General features: G+C 44.9%; 1 long non-coding RNA gene across 1 annotated transcript; it reads left to right on the forward strand.

The window, feature by feature from the left end:
* Positions 1–266: 266 nt before the first annotated feature.
* LOC142766851 (uncharacterized) lies at positions 267–6,427 on the forward strand. The gene is made up of 2 exons (XR_012884616.1): positions 267–402; positions 6,197–6,427. It is a non-coding gene; the product is annotated as an uncharacterized LOC142766851 (long non-coding RNA).
* Positions 6,428–22,464: the final 16,037 nt, after the last annotated feature.

The following is a 22,464-nucleotide window of genomic DNA, read 5'->3' on the forward strand; positions in this document are numbered from 1 at the left end:
CGTCGCATCTTCCTCATTAAGTTTGATTGGTATGAAATGATGTAGACATTGACGCTCCTTTTTTGTTCATGTGTGCTTTGCTAAAACGAGTATATAAGGTTCTGCGTCTCCTACAGAGAATATGCAGCGTTCGGATAGTATTAACGATGACGAAAGCTCCCAGTTTCTGCATTTTTCTCGCTGTAGCCGCTTTTGCAATTGTTTTAAGCATAATGCTAGATGAGGGCACATTTGGTGCCAGTGCTAGCAGACTACCTCAGAGATCTGGGGCACGCTTTCGTGTAACGAGTCCAACTCGTCCACCGATGCGTCGTCCACCAGGAGGGTTTCCACAACGACCTAGAAGAATGATCACTGGGAGATCTTTGGAAGTTCCTCAAGCTTCTTAACCTAAAAATGATGGTATGATTTATTTTTGTTGTTTTTACTGTATGAAAGCAATAGGGAATATTTGGAAGGAACAACTGTAGTGCTCGTAGCTCTGAAGCCATATCCAAAAGCTCGAATCAACAAAAATTGACATCCGTGCAGGAATACGTGTTGAACGTATCACCAAAGTGGAAATATTGTACTTTACAGAGCATTCTTTTTGTTGAGAGGGTTCTAAAGTACATTTTTGAAAGATTTTTCACTGATCGTAAAAAGCCAGTAAATAAACCACACTGGCATGTCCGTTGATATCAATCAAAAGTCCTCGCTATTTCCTTAAAGTGTTTGGAAAGTTTCCAGAATTTTTAGTCAGCGATAATATCAGATTATTACGTGCTGGCATATTAAGTCCCAAATTTAGGATATATTCTTGAGAAGCGCAAAGTTGATGACTCCGGAAATTACGACTATTTGTTGTTGCTTACCATGCATTGACATCGCCCAGTAATTGGTCACATAGCATTTCTTCAGCTACACCTAAATGCGACTGCATTGCCTGGGATCGAACCCGCGTTCTTTAGGTCAGCAGCCTACCACTCTAACAGCAATCACAAAGCGCCAGACTCTTCGTGAATGAGAAAACGTCTAGCATTCAAGCACAAGTTATAGCTGCAGTTGGCTGAGGAATATTTTATTACAATTATCTAATCAAAATGTTCATATTTACACAGAGAAGAGAATGTGTTAAAATAAGTGGCCATGATGCTGTTCTGCATTGCTTTAAAGTACGCTCACCACCAATAATTTGTGCTTGCCAGCTACACATGACGATTGAAGAACCAAGCTCATTTAGTTCTAATGCTCGAAAACAAAGAAAAAATATTCAAATAAATACGTCTTCCTACTAATGAAATAACAGATGGGGATGAAAAGAACAAACATGGTACTTCGGTAGCGTAGCCCGGTGTTTTAGGGGCTGAAGCTCCATGAGGCGTGTCTCGTGCGTCTGCTGTATGTAGTAGCGACCGCTTATTTTAGTCCTTGGAATGTCAGCTGGATGGCGGTACTTGTATATAATAAATATATTGTTACATAAAAATAACGCGAGGCGTGTCTAATTAGAATTTATATTCACACTGATGCGTATAGCATCGACTAAGATGGATGACAGCACACACAGCCGACAGACCACTTCCTTGTTGTCGTCTTCTGAGCGCTGATATGTCATATACGTAGCATTACCCCTCTCCCCCCCCCCACCGGCAGTAAAAGTGCCGTCTCGGTGCATAATAATTACGGTCTTCAGTGGACAGGTGGTAAGGTTTTAGCCTGCTGACGTGCACAACATCACTGGGTGTGGTTGCAAGCAGGCTTGTGGTCTCAGATGCAGGAATGGTCTCATAGGTGACGTTGGTTACCTGGCGGATGATACGGTATAAGGACCCATGTAGCGAGACAACAACTTCTCTGATAAACCAACTCGACGAACTGGCCACCACAGGAGAACGAGAGAACCGGGTGAGAAGCGAAGGTCAACATGCCGACTGTCGTGGATGGCTTTCTGGGTGCGAAATCGAAAGTCTATTGATTGATTGATTGATTTGTGGTTTTTAAGGTCCCAAAACCACCATATGATTATAAGAGACGCCGTAGTGGAGGGCTCCGGAAATTTCGACCACCTGGGGTTCTTTAACCTGCACCCAAATCTGAGCACACGGGCCTACAACATTTCCGCCTCCATCGGAAATGCAGCCGCCGCAGCCGGGATTTGAACCCGCGACCTGCGGGTCAGCAGCCGAGTACCTTAGCCACTAGACCACCGAGGCGGGGCGAAATCGAAAGTCTAGAGTGGGCGATCTGACGTGCATTGTCTGCACGAACAATTACGTCGCGTGCACATTCGGTTGACGGCGTTGTTATGTTTAGAAATAGGATGTTGAGGGATAACGTTAGATCACGGCCATAGAGCAAATAAAAATGTGAACAACCAGTGGTGTTGTGGCGCGAAGAATTGTACGCGAAGGTCACGTGAGGTAGTGCCGGGCCCCATTCATGGTGGTCGGAGAACACCTATCGCGAGCACTTCCGTGAGGGTGCGATTTAGGCGTTCGGTAAAGCCATTTGTTTGCGGATGGTAGGAAGTGGTCAACTTGTGCTGCGTCGAGGAAGAGCGCGGAATATCGTCGATTACTCGGGACGAAAATGCGCGGCCGCGATTCGTGAGTAATTGGCGAGGAGCGCCATGGCATAGGGTGACATCATGGAGCGAAAAATCCACAACGTCAGTAGCGGTGCTGGCGGGGAGCGCTCGAGTGATATACCTAGTCGCGTAGTCTATAGCAACGGGGACCCACTTGTTGCCCAATTTCGACTCAAGAAAAGGACCGAGAATATCTATACCAACACGGAAGAAAGGTTCGATTGGAATGAATATCGATTGAAGAAGTCCGGCCGGTGGTGCAGTAGGTCGCTTCCTACGTTGGCATTTATCGCAGGAGGACACGTAATGGCAAACGGACCTGGCGAGACCACGCCAAAAGAAGCAGCGACGCACGCACTCGTCCGCCCGAGATACACCCAGATGACCAGCAGTTGGTTCATCGTGAAGCTCGTGCAGCACGCTTCAACGCAAAGGTTTCGGCACGACAACAAGGAGCTCAGGGCCATCTGGCTGGAGGCTACGACGGTACAGCGTGCCATTCAGGAGGACGTACATGCGAAGCGACGCGTCGTTCGGAGCAGATTCGAGATGATCAATAGGTTTTCGCAAGGAAGCTGGGACATTGACATGACGCTGAGGCTAGGCTCGATGTCTGATTCGTCGGGCTGATGGACAGGGTAGCGGCATAAGCAATCGGCGTCCAGATGGAGACGTCCAGACTTATAAGCAACGGAGTAGAAATACTCCTGTAGGCGTAATGCCTAACGACCAAGTCGTACAGTGAGGTCTTCCAGAAAAGAAAGCCAACACAGCACATGACGATCTGTGATGACACGGAAAGGGCATACGTAGCAATATTATGCTAAAATACGAGATGGCGGTACACGGAGTGTTCGCTAGATGAACGGACGGCAAATGAACTCACTGACAGAGAGACAAACGGATACACGTGTGTACGAACTGATGGACGGACAGACGCGGCCAGCGGATGATTCACGGTTTATCGATAAAACCCTTCGAAGCTTAGCCCCACTCATCATCATTCACGCCATTAATACGCCGCGATTTCAAAAGACGGTAGTCTTTCTTGGGGACCTTGGACGCAAAAGTTTTGGTCGGTCTGTCTGTCTGCCGGTAGACATGTCTGTTTGTCAGCCGAAACAATACCCGAAACGATTAAAATCTAACACCACCCGCAGCGCCCGTCAATATTTCTCAAAGTTCAGGGTTCATACTTTTGCAATTGTCAATTAAAAAGCAAACATTGCGCATATCTGAGGCATAATAACGATACGTAATTATTTCATATATGTCTATTTACTCTATAAAATGCATACAGAAGTGATTTTAATGATCATAGTGTTTATCCCACTGCGGTGACAATGCAACGCTATGCACGAAAAGGCAAGTGTTCCTAACGCTTTGCTAAAACGACACGACACCTACCAGTCGCCTTGCTTTCTACACCTTATCGCCTCTAAGACGGGCGCGCACGCCGCGCGTTTTGTTCACCTCCACTGCACGCATCAAGGCGTTCTAACGCATGACTCCAGAATACCATTCACAGATTGTCTCGTGCAGAACATGAAATAAACGCCGTGCTCACTCTCTTTAGACGCAAGAATATCGTCTTTCGACGACATCTGCAGTGAAACATGCATATACGGGGCGCATTTTCTTTTCTTTTCAGTGGCCCTGCCTTGTTTCACTAATAACATGATCAATAATTGTTGATGTGAGTAAGTTCAACTTTAAAAGAACAGTGAAGACAAGAAACAAGCGAAAAAAAAAACCGCCATGCCTGCGTGAAACGAGCAGCACAGTCACAGCGAGAGCTGCAAGAGTGGCCTTTTAGAGTCATTTTAAAACACTCTTTGTGTAACTGAAACGAGCACACTTGCAGGGTACTCAAAACGGCAATAATTATATTACTTTTGGTGTAGTACGGAGGAATTTTTTTTGTTCGTTTGTCCTTGAAAACCAGTGGCACGAACCCACTTTGAGGGATTGGCCAAAAATGAGTACTTTAACATTTGACAGGTCATTCGGGTATATAAAAATGGATGGATGGATGAAAAACTTTATTGTAGTCTTGAAGGAGTCCACCTTCTTTTTATAGAGGTAAAAGATAAAAAAATTAAATGATAAATATACATATTACAATGAATTAGGACTACTGTAGTAAAACTTTATGAGCGCATATATCGGACTTCCGTAAAGGCCTGATTAGAACAATTTTTGGGATATTAAGCATTACCTCATTTTCATAACAAAAAATATCTAAAGGCAACACTAAAAAAGGTACTTATTTGCTAGTTTGAATGAAATTCCTTGTGGCAGTATATTAAGTTTAAGGCACCGCAGCTTAGTACAATTTTATTCGTTAAGGATTTCATACGCCATCTTTCGTCATTCATTCTTTGGAGAAACGCGATACCCATTGCACACGTGCATAGAATTTCGCACATTTTTCATCCTCTGCGTGACGACAACGGAGAATTACGTCTGAAGCTTCGGTCATTGGTTAGAGCATTCAGCAACCCACTCGTGAGGAAATTCGCAGAGCGTTTTTTAGTGCTTTACAATCCTTCATATCGTATACTAACATAATTCCTTTTGCGCCGTCAAGCCCACCTAAGCCCAGTTTGCTTCCTAGTTTTCAGGACCAGCATGGCTCAGTGACAGAATACTGAGTCGGCACGCAAGGAAACCAAGATCGAATCTCTTTCAGTTCTTTGAGTTTCTATTAATGTTTTTTTAGTTATAGTGTTTATGGACACCAGCGGCGGCGGACAACTACAATACCGCACGTGACCCTTATTGTGCTCTCACTACAGCTTTCGCTCTAAAGAAGAAAGGTGTAATTGTACTCAGCGTGAGAGCAGCACACACGCGCAGAAAAGTTGTTCACCAGGTTTTCAATGATGTGCACGAGAAAACGTTACATCTTAACAAACAAAGGGGATGACGCTGACTCGCAACTGCACATTTTATTTGAACGGAAAACCCGGGGACAAGAATTGATACAATGCAAAGGAAGGCAAACTTGTGTAAAAATGCCGAAGGCAACCGGTGAGCTGGCTTTCAAATAGTGCAGCCGACTTAGCGTCCATGTCTAGAAAGGAGACTTTAAATTCTGACGCAGTGCACCCTGTAGGTCCTCTCTTTCTTTTCATCTTTTTCTCCTTCGTAATCACACGTTCATTGAACGTACCATAGACTTAGAGTACACAGGTTTATACACAAAAGGCTAAATTAGAAATATCTCAATGCAAAACTCCTTCCTAAGATCTTGCACGTTTAAGGGCTCTTCTTTCTTTTTAAGGCACAGCACTAATGGGAATAAAGAGACAATCGTGCCAAGAAAAATGTTTTGGATATTATTACACGTAATTGTAATATAAATATCAAAAAAAGGAAAGTGATCATAAGGATAACTTGCCGTGGGCAGAGACCAAACCTGCGACCTATTGCTTAGAACTAATTTCTTTACCCAAAAGTTGGACAAAAAACGTTGTCGCCACGGTGTTTGACAATCACTATGAGAGCTGATATCAAAATGAGTGAGAAATATTAATATGTGCCCAGCATTTTTTATGGTCCTTGTTGTGCGTTCGCAATCTCGATAACATATGTTGATGGATGCTTATTGAATATCTACCGCAGGTAACCTTGAAGGTGATCTCGCACACAGTCCTGCCCTTCCTGAATATCCTGAAGCGTTTGAATACTATGGCTATTACCAATAAGCAGATGGCCTGGTCGACTGCACACTTTGATAAACTTTTTCTCGCAGCCGAGCACTGCAAACTTCTCAATCGTGGAATGAAAAGCCTCTCTTTCATGCTTCACATAGGTTACCCTTGCTAAAATGAATAAAATATTTCGTGCATTGGTGCCGCAGTTGCAAAGATTCACTCCCGTAATACGGGCACCATTCAATACGAACGGCACCATTCATACTATACCAATATCACAATAGATGTATTCACGTTTTTATTACCAGCGTTTTAAAAATATTTTTTCCTTTGTTTTGAATATTAATTCCTTTTTTAAGTTCTGTTTTCATAACAATACACTGTACTTGTTTTCTTTTTATATAAATATTTACTGTGCCCAGCCTTTTATGACCATAATGGCCAACAGTATTTGGAAATAAATAAAAAATAAATTCAGAAATCGTCGTTGACACATATGTCGTACGCACAGACATATGTTCGACAGTCGCGTATGTTTTATAGAACCTGTCTTTCACAGTTATGAACCGACGACAACAGCAACACGGCTGTTAGCAACACTAGAAGCAGCAGAGAGCGAGAGAAAAAGGGATAGTCGAAGGTTGGAAGGTTAACGAGATAATAGCATCCGGTTTGCTTCCAAGCTTACCAGAAGTGGTAAGCTGATTTGTAGCGTTTGTGCTCGAGGAGATGGACGCTTATATATAACTCAACTGAAGTGCAAAGTGCTTAACAACATTTCAGATTAACAGCGCGCAACGACTGTATCATGGCAGTACATATGTAGGGCTTACAAAATAGCACAGCCTGCACTACAATGACAATTGACGCTTCACGAACATTAGGGTCTCATTGATAAGAAGATCGGAAACCTTCTGTGGCTCTGTAGTAGAAGACTTCATTGCTACGCAGAAAAGTGGGGTTTGAGCCCTACTGTGATCCTGATATTTATCCTTTGCATTCGACGGATCAACGCCACCCACGTCAACTTTCTTTTAATGCTTTCGAGTAAAAATACCAATGTCTCGCTTTTCCTGGTTAAATATAAATTGTCAAACGTATCTCTTGCGCATATCCGTATTTCGAAGCCCGTGGTGTGTGGTTATGTACCAGCCGTTTCTGGAGGAAAGGGTTTGACGTTGTACGTGGAGGTACTTTTATGTTGTTCATTCCATGACCAGCGAGTCATATTCGTCTTACCTTCTTGTCATCACACAGCTATGATGGTTTTACCGAAGTTAAGGAGGTGTTCATGAAACCGCTCAGATTTAGGTGGTTACATGGATAGATAGACAGACAGACAGACAGACAAACAGACAGACAGACAGACAGACAGACAGACAGACAGACAGATAGATAGATAGATAGATAGATAGATAGATAGATAGATAGATAGATAGATAGATAGATAGATAGATAGATAGATAGATAGATAGATAGATAGATAGACAGACAGACAGACAGACAGACAGACAGACAGATGGACAGACAGACAGACAGACAGACAGACGGACGGACGAACGGACGGACGGACAGACAGACAGACAGACAGACAGACAGACAGACAGACAGACAGACAGACAGATATGTAGCGTCAAGCTAGATCTGGCCAGCTGGCCGCGCCAAAAAATAAGCGAGCCAGATGGCACGTGAGGTGCGAACCACGAAGAATTTCAGAACGGCCTAGCGTCGGGACCTGGCTGGACGCCGCAGCGGCGACTCCGCCTACGCCTGCATCCCGAATAAAAGCTGTGACTTCAGCACTGGCTCATCGCCGCCGTCTCGCCTCTCTTTCCTCGACATTTGGTGACCCGAACAACGGACAAGTGACCGGTGCTGCACCGCTGCCTCTGAGATGCGCGGCCATGTTCTTGCCAGCTCTAGCCTTGCAGCCACACTTTGACTCGCCTCCGCTACCGTTCAGAATCTGAAGGATCTGGTGATCTAAAGGACGCGCCCTTCGACAAGCCATCGGCTGCCATGTTCCCGCGACTCTGTCCGCCAGTGCCACCGTTCCAATCAACCTACCCCGTGGTATGGCTTGTGCAGTTTGATGCCGTTCTTGTGGCGAATGGCGGCACGGACCAGCCGCTGCTGCACGCCATTCTTCACGACGCTCTTCCGGTAGAGCTGCGTCATCTCTCTGCCACATCAACCTCCAGCCAGCATCCCTACTATGACCTCTGCTCTGTGGTGCTGGCCTCCTACGGCCTCACCTATCGTTCGCTTCCGTTCACCCGCGAATTCTAGGTTTCACCTGCGTCGCAGCGTGAGTATCCTCCGGCCCAAAGTTCTCCACTGACCGGGACTTAACTTCCCGACTACGTCTGCTACAACTTCTTGTCCGGCCACTAGCAACGCGAGTGCTGCATACGACTGCCCATCCGACGAGGTTCAGCACATTCGTGCTGCATGCGACCAGTCAGCCATGAGATCCGACGAGGTTCTTCAAGACGTTCCTTCCATCAACGACCGGGCCACCACGAGGTGCATCTTTTCGAAGTCCTCGGCTGATGGTCTCTCAGGCACTCTCGCCGCCCGCGCGTCTTCTCCGACCTCTACAGACCACGACTTCTCGGACATGTCACGCTCCACGACAGCTACATCACCACATGCACCGAAGTCTGCCAAGACTACGGATATCCTCACGCTCGCTAGTTACCACCAGGTTGCAGAACCTTGGCCGTCCACGATGTCCGAAGGCAACTCCCTACGAACCCCAACACTCTGCGCGTCCTGCCAGCAGCGACCAGCATCGCCCTCGCAGTCTCCCGCAGCCGAAGTTAAAGCCACCAGCCATCACCAACGGCCAAACCTTCGAGACGCTGCGACTATGACCAACGCTCCTGAGGACAACGTGCCTGGTCCGCCTATGAGACAGCAGACCACGCGTCACACTTGCCATAGAGGCAACCATCTGCGATACCGACCTGCGCATGGACCCGCGTGCGCGAACTACTGCACGTTTTTCCCTAAGTCACGGTGCGCCCACTGAGCTTCCTTCAAAGTCCACACCTGCTGGGTCCCATGACACACCTCCTACCGAGTTCCTGACGGAAACCGCGGACGAGCAGGCATGTAACTGGAATGTAGGCATGCCCTTTTACAAGCCGCAGACGTCAATCACCTCTACCTGACGTGTACAATGTTACTTAACCACTGACAATGTAAGCGGTCAAGTCCACTCATATTCGAGTAGCGCAAAAGTCATGACTCGTGCGTGTCGACATCGGCGTCAGCACTGTGCACGCCCGCGAAAGCATGATCCAAGCCATTGTTTATGGATAGGTGGTCTGCACAACTTCACTGCGCCACTTCTGATTGTTTCGCGTGCAGGGCACATCGTCTTTTGTGCACCCACCCTCATCTCACCCTGAAGGCACCTCTCCCTGCAATGATCACTCGCGACACTTTGTGCGCTCCTGGTTGGCCCCAGCTGGTCATCTTGTCGCCCAATTGTGTACGACCACAGCGACCCAACGCTTACTTCTTCGTCCTTTGCGCAACTCCCAGTGTCGCCCCTCAGAGACCCACTGGTTCCTGATGGTCTCTTCACGTTGACGACTCGGACTTCCCCATAGACAATCCACAGACTGTCGCGTGGGCCAGGTGCGTCTTTGTGTGCTGCGTTCCCGTTACCAATGGACCGTTTCGCCAAGCCAAGTGGTGCAATATCTGCACCCTTTTTAGTAGGTGAACCACAAAGACTTCGTCCCCTGCTTTGTGGCAAGAGTGATCACCACCTCCTTCGGACGGCAGTGACGGCGGGCTATAAAAGCCGAAACATTTTTTGTAAATAGTGCTGAATCTTGTGTGGAATCATGAGCTGAACCATGAACTGAATCTCTTTTGTACATATTGCGGGATCTTCTAGGTCCCTGTACAGTTCCAATCTTTCTTCTATGATGTAAAGAAACCTTCGTTCTACCTTTTTTAATGCGTCCCGTCACTAGCGAAGATCGGCCATGCGGATGACGGCGGGAAGCCAGCTACCGTAAAGATACTCGTGACCGTACCTGCCATCGACTTCAGAACTTGGAGCCCTTAACAACTGGTGGCAGCGGTGGGATGCCATCAGCAACTTCTTACCCTTAAGAGCCTGCATTCCGAATGACAGCTGTGACTTCGGAACGGGCTCATCGCCCCTGTCTCGCCTCTCCTTCCTCAACAGATCAATAGATAGATAGATAGATAAATAGATAGATAGATAGATAGATAGGTAGATAGATAGATAGATAGATAGATACGCCAACGGTATGTTTTTTATTGCGACCAAGACATCCCTTCAGAGCATAATGTTTTTCTTAAGTGTGGGCTGTTAGGCTGATGTAGTGTGTGAAGTGAAGTAGTGTCTTGTGGAATCTGTTTTCATGTATCCAGCAGTTGTAACTGGCTGTGTCGCTGTAGCGAAAGCCGGCTTGAGAAGGTGACTGGAGCGTTCTGGCTGCAACCCTTCACATGTACATAAAAGGTTGCATGTATCTGCTTGCATCGCAGGAGTGAGACAATACGGACACGTGTCACCAACTCGTAAATGTTACCAGTTCCATGACGATATAATGGGCGGTGTAAGGGCCAGCCCTGCCCGAAGCCTCCTAACCACAACTTCCTCCGCCCTAGCAAGATGAGGGGGGAAAGAGCAGACACACGGTGGAATGAGAGCACGTGTATTCTGCTGGAGAACATTTTTACGGGTATGAAGTAAGTTTAGGGGCTGAGGTGAAGGAAGAATGGCTGGAAGGTCTATCTCTGGAGGGCAGTGCGCCTGCTGGTCAGCAGCAATGTTGTGTGAGTTCACAGCATGGCCTTGAATCCAATGTTTTTTTACGCAAGTAGCCATATTATGGTTCAGCATCTCCTCGCAGATCTCCATCGCCTTGTGTCCTTTGTTGAACTCCTTAATAGCTCCTAATCAGTGTATACGTCAATCTGCTTAATTGTGGGCAGCTTGAAGATAGCATCCATGATTGCGTCATGGATAGCTTGAAGCTCTCTCACGAGAGGAGTGGCTTGCCTAGATAGATAACGCTGGTGGCCTCACTCAAAAGTATGCGTAGTACTCAGGAATAATGTCCTTCCGCCGTGTTGTAGGATATCAGCATCTGTATATAGTTTGCAGGTATTAGCACATGGGGCATCGATGATGGAGCATTGGTGAACGGTAGATGATATATCGGAGCGCCGTAACTTTGTTGTTTTAATAGATGTGATGAAGTGAATTCCCACGGAGGCATAGACTCGGGCTGGTTGTCAATGTGAGAGCCACGTTGAAAGTGAGCATGCAACGCCACAACATCCGGTACAAGTTGCCTTTTGATTTCACGAGCTTTTTCTCCTTGCATAACCAGCTCTGCAATTGTGTTAAGCTGGGCGTGCTCCTGTAAAGTTGGTATGGGATGGATGCGAGTTAACGCTGTTATTGTGCGTGCGCATAGCATCACGGTTAATATTCTCCAACTGTGCACATTGGGCCAAAGTTAACCGTTAAATTGCGCCTGGTATAAAACTCTTGGCTGTAGAACTGTGCGGACTAGCTGTCGAGCTACATCTGTACGAGCTCCAGATGCTTTCGATGCATTGTGGCGAATCAGATGAAGTGTTTTTGTGAAACTCTGTTTGACTTTTTCAAGTCAGTGCACTCCACTGGTAGACTGGTGAATATCAAAACCTAGTATGCGGACCTCCGAAGCCTAAGCAATGTTCACTGCACCTAGTGTAAATGTAAAGGGGCACTGGTTGATTTTTCTGCATCTTGCTTTGTTTGCTACCAGAACATAGCATGATTTTTAGGCGGACATGTCTATTCCTGCGTTCTGAGTGTAGCTCTGAAGAACATCAAGGGCTTTCTGAAGCTGTTTTGCTTGTCTTGATACGTCTTTATGTACAGACTATAAGGTGACATCATCAGCGTATATCAGAAATCTCACGTCTGGAACTCTTTGTAGTTGCCATGCTAGAGGTAATAGAACAATGTTGAACAGGAGAGGAGCCAAAACGGATCCTGGCGGGGCACCTCTGTTGGACATGAAGCAACCTTCAGGATTTCCATCTACTCTTATCGCAAATGTACGGTTGTGAAGAAAAGAGTAAATAACTTTTACTATCAGCAGTGGATATCCGAGCTCGATTAGGTTGGATCAAATGACGTCATAGTTCATGTTGTCGTAAGTTTTCACTACGTCCGTTGCTATTACAGTGCGTACTGCGTGGCTGTGTGGAGAAACTTATAAAATGTCATCCAACAAGATAGGCAGATCGTCTTCAGTCCCCAAATGAGAACGAAACCCGATTTAAGCCGGATGGTACTTCTTGTGTTGATCAAGCCACCAGCAAACACGTGTGGCCAGCATCTTTTCAGCAAGCTTGCAGACAGTAGCAGCCAACGAAATTGGGCGTATGGATTACAGGTTATTTGGACACTTTCCGGGTTTGGGAATTGGGATGACAACTGAGTTTTTACAATCAGATGGGAGGTCCCGAGTTTGCCATACTTTATTAATAGCCTGCAGAAGTGCATCATGAGCTTCACCTTCCAGGTTCTTGAAAACTTCGTATGGAATACCGTCTGGACCAAGTGTTGTTCCTTGGTGAGAAGTTTCTATCACCACTATTAGTTCGGCCATGCCAAAAGGACTGGATATATTGGATTTAGCACTTGGCTCAAGCTCGTTGATTTCGGGGCAGGTTATAGAAGATGCGCTATCATACTTCTGGAGAAATGTTCTTGCAGCTTGCTCTGCAAATTCTGTTGGCATGAACGTAGGCCAAAGGGCTCTGTTTTTCATGCCAGATTCAAGTCTTTCACACCGCTCACGCCACCACAGTCGAAAAAACTACTTTTTGTGCCAACGCGCCTCTCCTGCTATATGGTTGGCATGTGCATGGCTACCTGGTGCATCTGGATACCTCGACGCATACAGCTCCGCCTGACGTCGCTTCGCCCAGAGTCTCAAAAGAGCGAGGTCCGGTTGAGGTTGTTCTTCATCAACGGTGGTCACAAATCTGTTACTGCGGAGCAGCTCTTGCAAAGCGGGAAGAATTTCTTTGAGCTCTGTGGAAACTTTATCAATTGACAATTCTCGAAATTTACCTCAAGGCGTGATCACTACGCGCCGTCGAATATTCCTTGTGCATCTTCTTTGTAAACCAATTATTACTGTCATATGATCACTACCCCAGACATCCGGCTCCCCTCGCCATTGCGGCGTCCCAGGACCCAACCACCATGTGAGATCTGGAGCGTGCGTTTCCGATGTTGTACGCACAGAGCAGGTATACACGGCGTGATGGTTCAACAGAGTAAATGTGGCATCAGTTATGATGTTTTCAACCTGGCATCCTCGTTGGGAGTTGTGCTTGTATCCCCACTCTGTATGTGGTGCATTGAAATCTCCACTCACGAGGATGGGAATCCTCGGACACATAAAACGCAGATGTGCTACCCACGCCCACACATGTACGCTGTGGTCTGGCATAAAAAACACTAGTATGATAGGGGTCCTCATTGTTCGTGTCAGAACAGCGACAAATTCTTGATTTCTACGGCACCATGGTGCCATATCAATCATTGAATGAGTAATACGAGATGACACATACACTGCGGCTTTTCCCGAATTTGAACCCATAGTCGTAGCACGCCTATCTGTAATGAACGGGTTATGATTCCCATTAAATTTATACAGAGAGCACAGCTTATTATGCTCTTGAATAAACGGTTGCCATACGTGTAGCTTGTTGTATTCAAGCTTGTTTCTAATTTCTTCTAACTTGGAGCCTAAGCCTAAAAAATTCCAGTGAAAAATTCTGTCACGTGGTAGCTGCAGCAGTGAGTTAGCCATGATGCAAGCAATCGTGTATGAGTGTCGTCAGTTGAGCAAGCTAATCAGAAACTGCTGTACAAACTGGTTGGTTGACCCGTATTGTCGTGTGGGCTGCAGGAGAAAATGGGGAATGCGCACTCAGTGATTCATTGCGTGTAGGTCCTGTTTTCTGGCGCTTCAGAACGACCAATTCCTAACGTTTGCGTAGTCTCTCAATTTATTTGGCTAATGCTTCTATCCGAGCGCCAATATCATCATGGCCATCATTCGATTCAAGGAGTGATTCAGCTAAATTTGATTTCAATGTTTGGGTCTATCTGCCTTGTTTAACCACTGAAGAGAACAGTTGTTTTTCGCAGCCCTGTGTGTCTTCTGCCGTGAGTGCCTCCGGCTCTTCAATAAGAACTTCGAAGCGATTGTTCGTTCTTACTATATTGTGTTTTGGTGTAGCCTTTCGTAATCTCGCTGTGGCCCTTTGTTTAGTTGGACAGTTTATGTTTGTCATGTCGTGCTCATCGGAATTACATAGGCCACATCATTATCGTGGTTGGCCCTCAGGTACATGTGAGCCTTTCTGTGTCAATAGTACGCTGTGGGCAAAATGCCTGCATGTGTCCACGTTGAAAGCAACGGTAACAAAAAATTGCCGGAGGAAGGTGGAATTTGGGGCGCAACAAACACCCATAGTAGTAAAATTTGTCAGGAATACATTGGGGGCCCTGCACCGTTACTAAGCAAGTATAACTTTTGCCATGAATATAGCCGCAAAAACTTTGTGCGTCGGGGAGTAGAGTTCGCGACATGTTATCTCAGGAGTCTTCTCGGTCATTCCCATAGACAACTCACTTTTGTACGTTAGGGCCCAATGAAAAAAAGCACTGCAAAGGCAGCCCTCGATCTTCTGACAGTGGTGTAGATGTTAAAGAGCATAGTTTCTGCCTATCGTTGAGGAGGAGGAGGAAGCAAGAAAAGGGAGAAGGCAGGGAGGTTAACTAAAATGACATCCGGTTGGCTACCCTACACTGGGGGATTAGGAAAGGGGACAAGAAAGACGAGAAAGAGGGAAGAGGGGGAAAAGAAAAAAAGGGTAGGGGAGAGACTGACAGTAATTTCACTGCAGCGTGTAGAACTCTACCGCATGTCAGAGGCATTCACGCAAGCCTGCCTTTCTCAGGAAACACAGCAGGGCTTTCACTGCCTTGTGAGCTGTCGAGGCATGTGCACGTTGCTGTAATAACGCCCGCACAGAAAGAGGCCGATCATCCAGTCGCCGCATTGCGTTGGCAAGTACTTGTCTATCTGAGGCACATATAGGACAATGACACAGCAGGTGTTTGATATTTTCGTCGGTGTCACAAACATCGCACGCTGCCCTGTCAGTAATTCCAATTAACGTGGTATAAGCTTTCGTTAAAGCAACTCCCAGCCAAAGGCGACAGAGAAGCGAAGTTACACGTCGATGTAGGCCGGGTGCAGGCCGGAATTGTAGTGAAGGGTCGAGCTCGTGCAGTCTTGTACGTCGTATGCTTGAAATGTTCCACTCAGTCGGTGTGGGACTGCGGGCCAGTTGATGAATCTGCCTCGCCGCATCCGCTCTTGAAAGCAGAATCGGAACGCTCTTCGCTTCTTTATGTGATGTGCGAGCAGCATGATGTGCAGAATCATTGCTGCCTATACCACAATGTTCTCGTAACCACTGAAAGACGATGTCGTGGCCTTTTTGTATTAAAAGGTGGTGAAGTTTCATGGTTTGGTAGGTCAACTGGTCGTGGCATCCGCGTTGGAAAACTGATATCAGGCACTGTAACGCTCGTTTTCAGTCAGAAAACAGGCAATTTACCTAGTCTTTCTTTTGAATTGATGAGCTCTAGTGCATTGCGCAGAGCCTCGAGTTCTGCCGTCGTAGACGTTGTCACATGTGAAGTCTTAAAACACCGAGTTGCCACTTGTGATGGTATAACCACTGCTCCCCCTGAACTAGACGGCGTAGTAGAGCCATCCGTGTATATTTGTACGTGGATACTGTAGTTTTGTTCCAGTAGGAATAGACTCAGTTGTTTCAGGGCATTTGTCGGTAAGTCCGATTTTCTCCTCATTCCTGGAATCATTAAGTGAACTCGCGGCCGGCTCCAGCTCTAAGGAGGAAGCAGGTGCGTTTGATGCAGGTGCATACGTCTCAGTAAACGATGGACGGTGCTTGTAGACAGTAGTGCCGTATGTCGTGCGGGGCCTTTCAGCAGCTAGGCTCGACAGGTGGTGAGAAGGGGTCCTGGCATAATGCCTGAGGTGCATGCGCATTGTCTCGGTAATAATATGCGTCTTTATTGAGTGATCTTGAGCGATGGCAACGGTTTCAGCCGTTGAAGCACTGCGGGGTCATCTAAGGCATATCTTAAGTGCTTGGGCTTGAATGTTCTGAATTGCGCGCAGGTTGGTCTTGCCGGTGTTAGATATTGCAGGTAAGCTGTACCGTAATAATCCGATAAAGGGCACTCTGTACAGCTGTAGCATGGATGGTATGGGCACTCCCCAATTCTTTCCTGAAAGGAATTTGAACATATGGCATGTTGCGATCAGCCACTTCTTCACATAGTCCACGTGTGGAGTACACGACAGGTTTCTGTCTATTATGACTCCCAAGAACCTGTGGCTTCTGCTGAACGATATGTATTCTTCATAAATCGATATTCTCTAAGCAGACATTTGTTTCCACGTGAGCGCTGCCACTGCACAGTTTCCACAGGACACCTGGAGGCCTTGTTTACGAAGGTAGCATGACGTCGTTGCAGCAGGCTTCAGAAGGTGGGCGCGAAGCTGAGGCCTTGTCACAATTGATGTTCAAATGCAGATGTCATTAGCGTTCAACTTTGACGAAAATTCAACTTGGTCACCTTCCCTGCGCATGCTTCGCATAACGTCGATTTTCAGGTACAAGGGACCTGCCAAGTTTTTTTCGCTGGAATCGCCAAACTATGATACAGCCTTGAACATATCGGGAAGTAAGTAGCGAAGTACTTCCCGTAGACAAATTTAGGGCAGTAGAAACCAAGAAGACGAAAATAAAAACACTAAGCAGTCCCATTTTCACTCCCGACAAAAACTTACTTCGGCAGTTTAGTGATAAAATTCAATGTAAAGCCTAACTTTCACTTTCATTTATGTCCTCAAAGTGATTTCGTAAAAATGCTTGACGTAATGCCTAAGTTGTTTCTGCTCTGAAAATGCATTGCACTAGTCAATCGTGACAGGCGAACTTATTTCCATATTGATTGGGTGATGTATTTGACAGTTGCGTGCGTGTAGTTTAGGTTCCCTTAGGCTTCTGGATATACGGCATGAGCTGTACCAGAAGTTCATGTTGTGATAACTGTGGCAGAATAGATACAGTGGAGTACATACTACTCGAATGTTACACGCACCGCAACGAGAGGATTGTTTGAACAAGAAATGGGCGTTATTTGCCGGAAACAGTTAACGTTGTACAACATAATAGGCATTTTATGTGCGTGGACCTTCAACACAGCGTCGGCCCGTCATGTCATTAATTAATCCTCTGCCCAATCTTGGCCTTGCCGGAAGGCTCTGGTGATCACAAAGGCAAGCCATGAATGACCTGATGCCCTGAGTGTACAGTTTTTCAGGTTTGCTTGGTCACTATATTTTGATAACTTTTCCCTCTCTTTTTGAAATATTTTAGTCCCCTTCTCCATCTCTATATGGAGTAGCGTGCCAGCGATATATCGACACTGGCAAAATCTCAGTTTTCCTAGTAGTCTCACTCTGTATCTTCAATGTATGCATAATAAGGCCTTTCTCATCTATTTTGATATATCGAATTATACATGTCACGCATCCACCTAGCATTTAATTGAAAACAAGGACAGCGAGGTGTTTGTGTACACGGAATTTCGAAGCAGCTATTTCTAATCACGGCTGACAAAAGGCTTAAAACAGCAGTGCCCGCTTAATCAAGATGCTGATTTCAGTGTTAGCCAACTTTGCATTTGCTGATTTATCAGTGTGCTCGAGCGTAGCATTACTGACAATGCTGCCATAATTATTGTCGATTAAAAGCCATGGCCTCACATCAGTCTCACTTTTCAAGGAACTGCATGATTTATGAAAGGAATGCGCTTCATATATCTCTGAAGATAACACAATATTGAATACGTATTTTTTACTCTATGCGCTCTGACTAAATGCCCCGGTTATCACGAATAGCACAATAGTTTTCACCATCAACTACGGCCATATATCTACAAGCAAATTTTTTGTATTATAGAGAAACGAAGCAGTAGAAAAGAGAGTAAAGCATAGTATACGAAGAAAGCGAAGAAGAGAAATAGAAAGCGAGAAAGGCCGACACATAAAGATAGTAAGAAAAAAAAGCAGCAAGTGATACAGGGAGAGAAATAAATAAAGGAAAGAAAATTTGTGTAAGCAGTGAAAAAACGCCTAATGAACGGACAAAATGCAGAAATCATGAAAAATATTGTCAGAATGAATCACAAGTACTGGGTGATTTATAAAACCACCGAGTAGCTAGCTCTAGGAGGATGCGCCAGTGGTGGCTGGTTTTTGAGCAGAGAAGCACTCGATCTTCTTTTTTTCACCCAGATTGAGAGCCGCTCTTGCTATCGACCCACTACGTGATGGTAGCAGTATCCCCCTTTCAAAAAGAAAAAAAAGTACCCAAAGAAGGTAACAAATGTTCATAGCACATCCCCGATGCTACAACATGGGCACGTGAAAAAAAAAGAAATTGGAAATTAGAATAGAGTAAAAGTAGAAATTAAGGAGCGTGCTAATATAGGAAAAGGTATTGAACGAAAAAGCAAGTTCACTAAAAGAAATAAATAAAAAAAACGCTATAAAACCGCTGCCCACAGCAGACACCTCATCATTCCAGAGCAGTCTAGGCAGCAGCAACATCAAGCAGTACACAATCACTTCCTTTGCTTCGTGCAGGTACGTGCTCTGGTCTTGGCAACTTTGACTTTTTAAAATTAGGCTCCTAGACTGCACTGTGAAGAAGTGTGATTAATTTTAACATGTCCAAAACACAGCCTTCGACTGTGAAAGAACTAGCAAGGGCTCTTTCTGATTTAAGTGCTAGAATTAGTGACAACCATGACGATCTAAAGAAGGACCTGAAGAAAATAATTGAGCAGGAAATTGAACCCATCAAGGAGGGAATGGGTTTTATAAATAAGAGGTTCGAGTAATTCAACACCGAGCTACTAACAGTGAAGAAGGAACTTACCACTGTAAGGGCTGAGAATACTGAGATAAAAAACGATAATGACCGCCTCTCAAAGGATTTAAACGAGGTGAAAAAGGAACTGACTACGTTAGAACAGTACAGTCGAAGTAATAATCTTGAAATCAAGGAAATCCCGATGACCTCATCAGCAAACCTAGTTTCAACAATGTAAACAATATGTAGCTGTGTAAAAGTGGACGTAAAAGAATCGGACATTGATGTCATTGACCGCGTACCTTAAGACGTGAGCAGACACAGAATATAGTAGTAAAATTTGCTACAAGGGCTGTAAGGGAGAATGTCTTGAAGGCGGCAATAAAATTGAGACTTAACACTTGAGTGTTGGGTTTTGAAAACGAAAAAAGCCCAGTTTACATCAATGAGCACCTAAGCCCTGCCAACAAGGCACTTCTAGGATACGCCCTGAAGACTAAACGTGAAAAAAAGTGAAAGTACACTTGGGTGTCACAGGGAAAAAATTTTGATAAGGAAGACAGAAAACTCACGCGTAATTCATTTCACGTGCGCTAATGACCTTGCTCAAGTTATCTAAAATATTGTTGAGTGACCTCAACCACGCACTACCTAATTATTTACAATGGCTCTGAATATTCCCGAAGTTGAAAAGGCACGGCAAGAGCAAGATAATTGATCAATTTTGCATTGCAATCTTCGTAGCATTAAAAAGAACTTGGATAACCTACTAGTATATTTGACCCAACACAAATTCACATACGATATAATTGCCGTAACGGAAACATGGTTGAAAAAAGGCGAGACCGCTACTTTACCTGGTTACACTGTGGCATCTATGCCTCGCCTGAGTTAATCCCATGGCGGAAGCGTTGCGCTCTTTAATAAAAATGAAATGAATTTTGATATTCTTCCTAAAAACTCTGTTTCGACTCCGTCAGCGGTAACGATATTTGTTCATATTAAGCGTGGAATCACAGTGGGCGTCGTCTATCGCTCACCTTCTTCAGCGGTCAATGAATTTATCTGCGCTATGGTATATCTGATGACATCTCTGATAGCCTCTCAAGTTCCAGTGCGGAGACTTCAATATTAATTTGCTGAAAGATAGATCTCATTATTTATTTTTACTCGAGTCACTTTACCTTAAAAATGTCATTTCAACTGCGACTCGTGTCACTGACCAATCTGAATACATTATTGATCACATGTTATGTCGCACTGAATGGGACGTGAGTGCTGGGGTTTATGACGTAAGCGTTACCGATCATAACGCAACATTTCTCTTTATTCCATGTAAATACCTATCGAAGGTCGGTGCGTCACGATTGCAGTGTTCGGCATATGTGGATAATGTTCAATTTAACCGATTGCTTCAGGATGTTGACTTTGAGAGTAAATGTGATAATGACATAGAAAAGGAATGTGCAAACTTTCTGGAATCGATAAGCAATTTGATTAGGCGGTCGACACGTGTACGTACGCGTCGTAACTACAATCACGTCATTTGTCCATGGATGACTAACGACCTCTTAGAAATATTGAAATTAAAGGATTCATGTTATAAGTGGAAAAACAGTAAAAGCAACACATATTACCACGAAAGCTTCAAGTTCTGCAGGAATAAATCAGTTACTCTGAAACGTAAATTGAAGAGGGAGTATTATACGAACACTATTACACGGAACGGGAGTAATGCAAAGAAAGTGTGGCAAGTAGTCAGAGATGTTACAGACATAGGCCAAACAAAACGCATTCTTCCAGATAACATCTCCTCAAAGGTTGCAGAAGATTTCAATGCATATTTCACTAGTATTGGCGCTAACCTTGCTTCACAGTTTTGCTCGTCGATATCTGCTCCTTCTCTCCCCAAAATAATTGATAATGATTTCAACCTTGCAGCTGTCACAACAGATGAAATCTAATCTGTCGTGGCTAAGATGCCGGTCAATAAAGCCACTGGTGATGATAAATTACCAGTTAAGGTTATTAAAGATAACATTAACCTTTTTTGCATTCCGATATGTCATATTTTTAACCATGCATTTACCTGTCGCATATATTCATCTAGCTTAAAAACCGCCAAAGTAGTTCCTGTATACAAATCAGGGAACTCAAACAACGCTGAAAACTACATACCGATCTCGGTTCTAAGCTGTCTTAATAAACTTTTCGAGAAGATAATTGTTCTTCAATTAAAACGCTTTCTGGTTGACAACGACATCATATGCCCACAAGAGCACGGATTCGTTCCCGCTAGGTCTACTGCATCAGCCATTTTAACCCTCTCGCACAATATAATCACCGTGCTCCACAACGGTGAAATTGCAATAGCAGTCTTCCTAGATATTAAAAAGGCATTCGATACAGTTCCCCACGACATACTATTTCAAAAACTAGGAAGTTACGGCTTCAGTGGCAGTTCACTCTAGGTCTTCTCAAGCTACTTGTCCTCGCGCAAACAAAAAGTGGTGATAAACAATAACGAATCTGCATACAGCTCAATAGTGTGTGGAGTGCCCCAGGGATACGTATTAGGCCCGGTACTTTTTTCTATGTACATAAATGATTTCCCCATAGCACTAGTGTACTCTAAAGCAATAATGTAAGCGGACGATACTGCCATAGTATTCACTGGAGGTAGTCTTTCAACACTGCAAGCCAACATAATGTCTGAATTGATACACGTAAGCAACTGGTTTACACAGAATAAATTGACACTACATTCGGTGAAAACGAAGTATGTTGTTTTTCGATCAAGGCGAAAGGACATTGACACAGCGTCTATGCAACTTTACCTGAACAACAGTCCTATTGAACAAGTGGTTTCTTTTAAATATTTAGGAGTGTTTTTTGACCAGCACCTTCACTGGGAAGAACAAATCCATAGTGTTTGTAGAAAGGTGGCTTATGGTTGTTATACCGTAATAAAAGCACGCGAATGCTTTCCCCCCAGCGTGCTTCGAACATTGTATTTTTCCTTCTGTCATTCACATATTAGCTACTGTACTGAATCGTGGGGTGTAACGTATACGACATACCTAGAGCCATCACTACGACTACAAAAGAGAGCCCTAAGCATAATAGGTGGAAACCATAGAAATTTTAATAAAACTACATTTCAGGAACACCAAATCTTAT

Source organism: Rhipicephalus microplus, chromosome 7, assembly GCF_043290135.1.
Source record: "Rhipicephalus microplus isolate Deutch F79 chromosome 7, USDA_Rmic, whole genome shotgun sequence".
Classification (NCBI taxonomy): domain Eukaryota; kingdom Metazoa; phylum Arthropoda; class Arachnida; order Ixodida; family Ixodidae; genus Rhipicephalus; species Rhipicephalus microplus.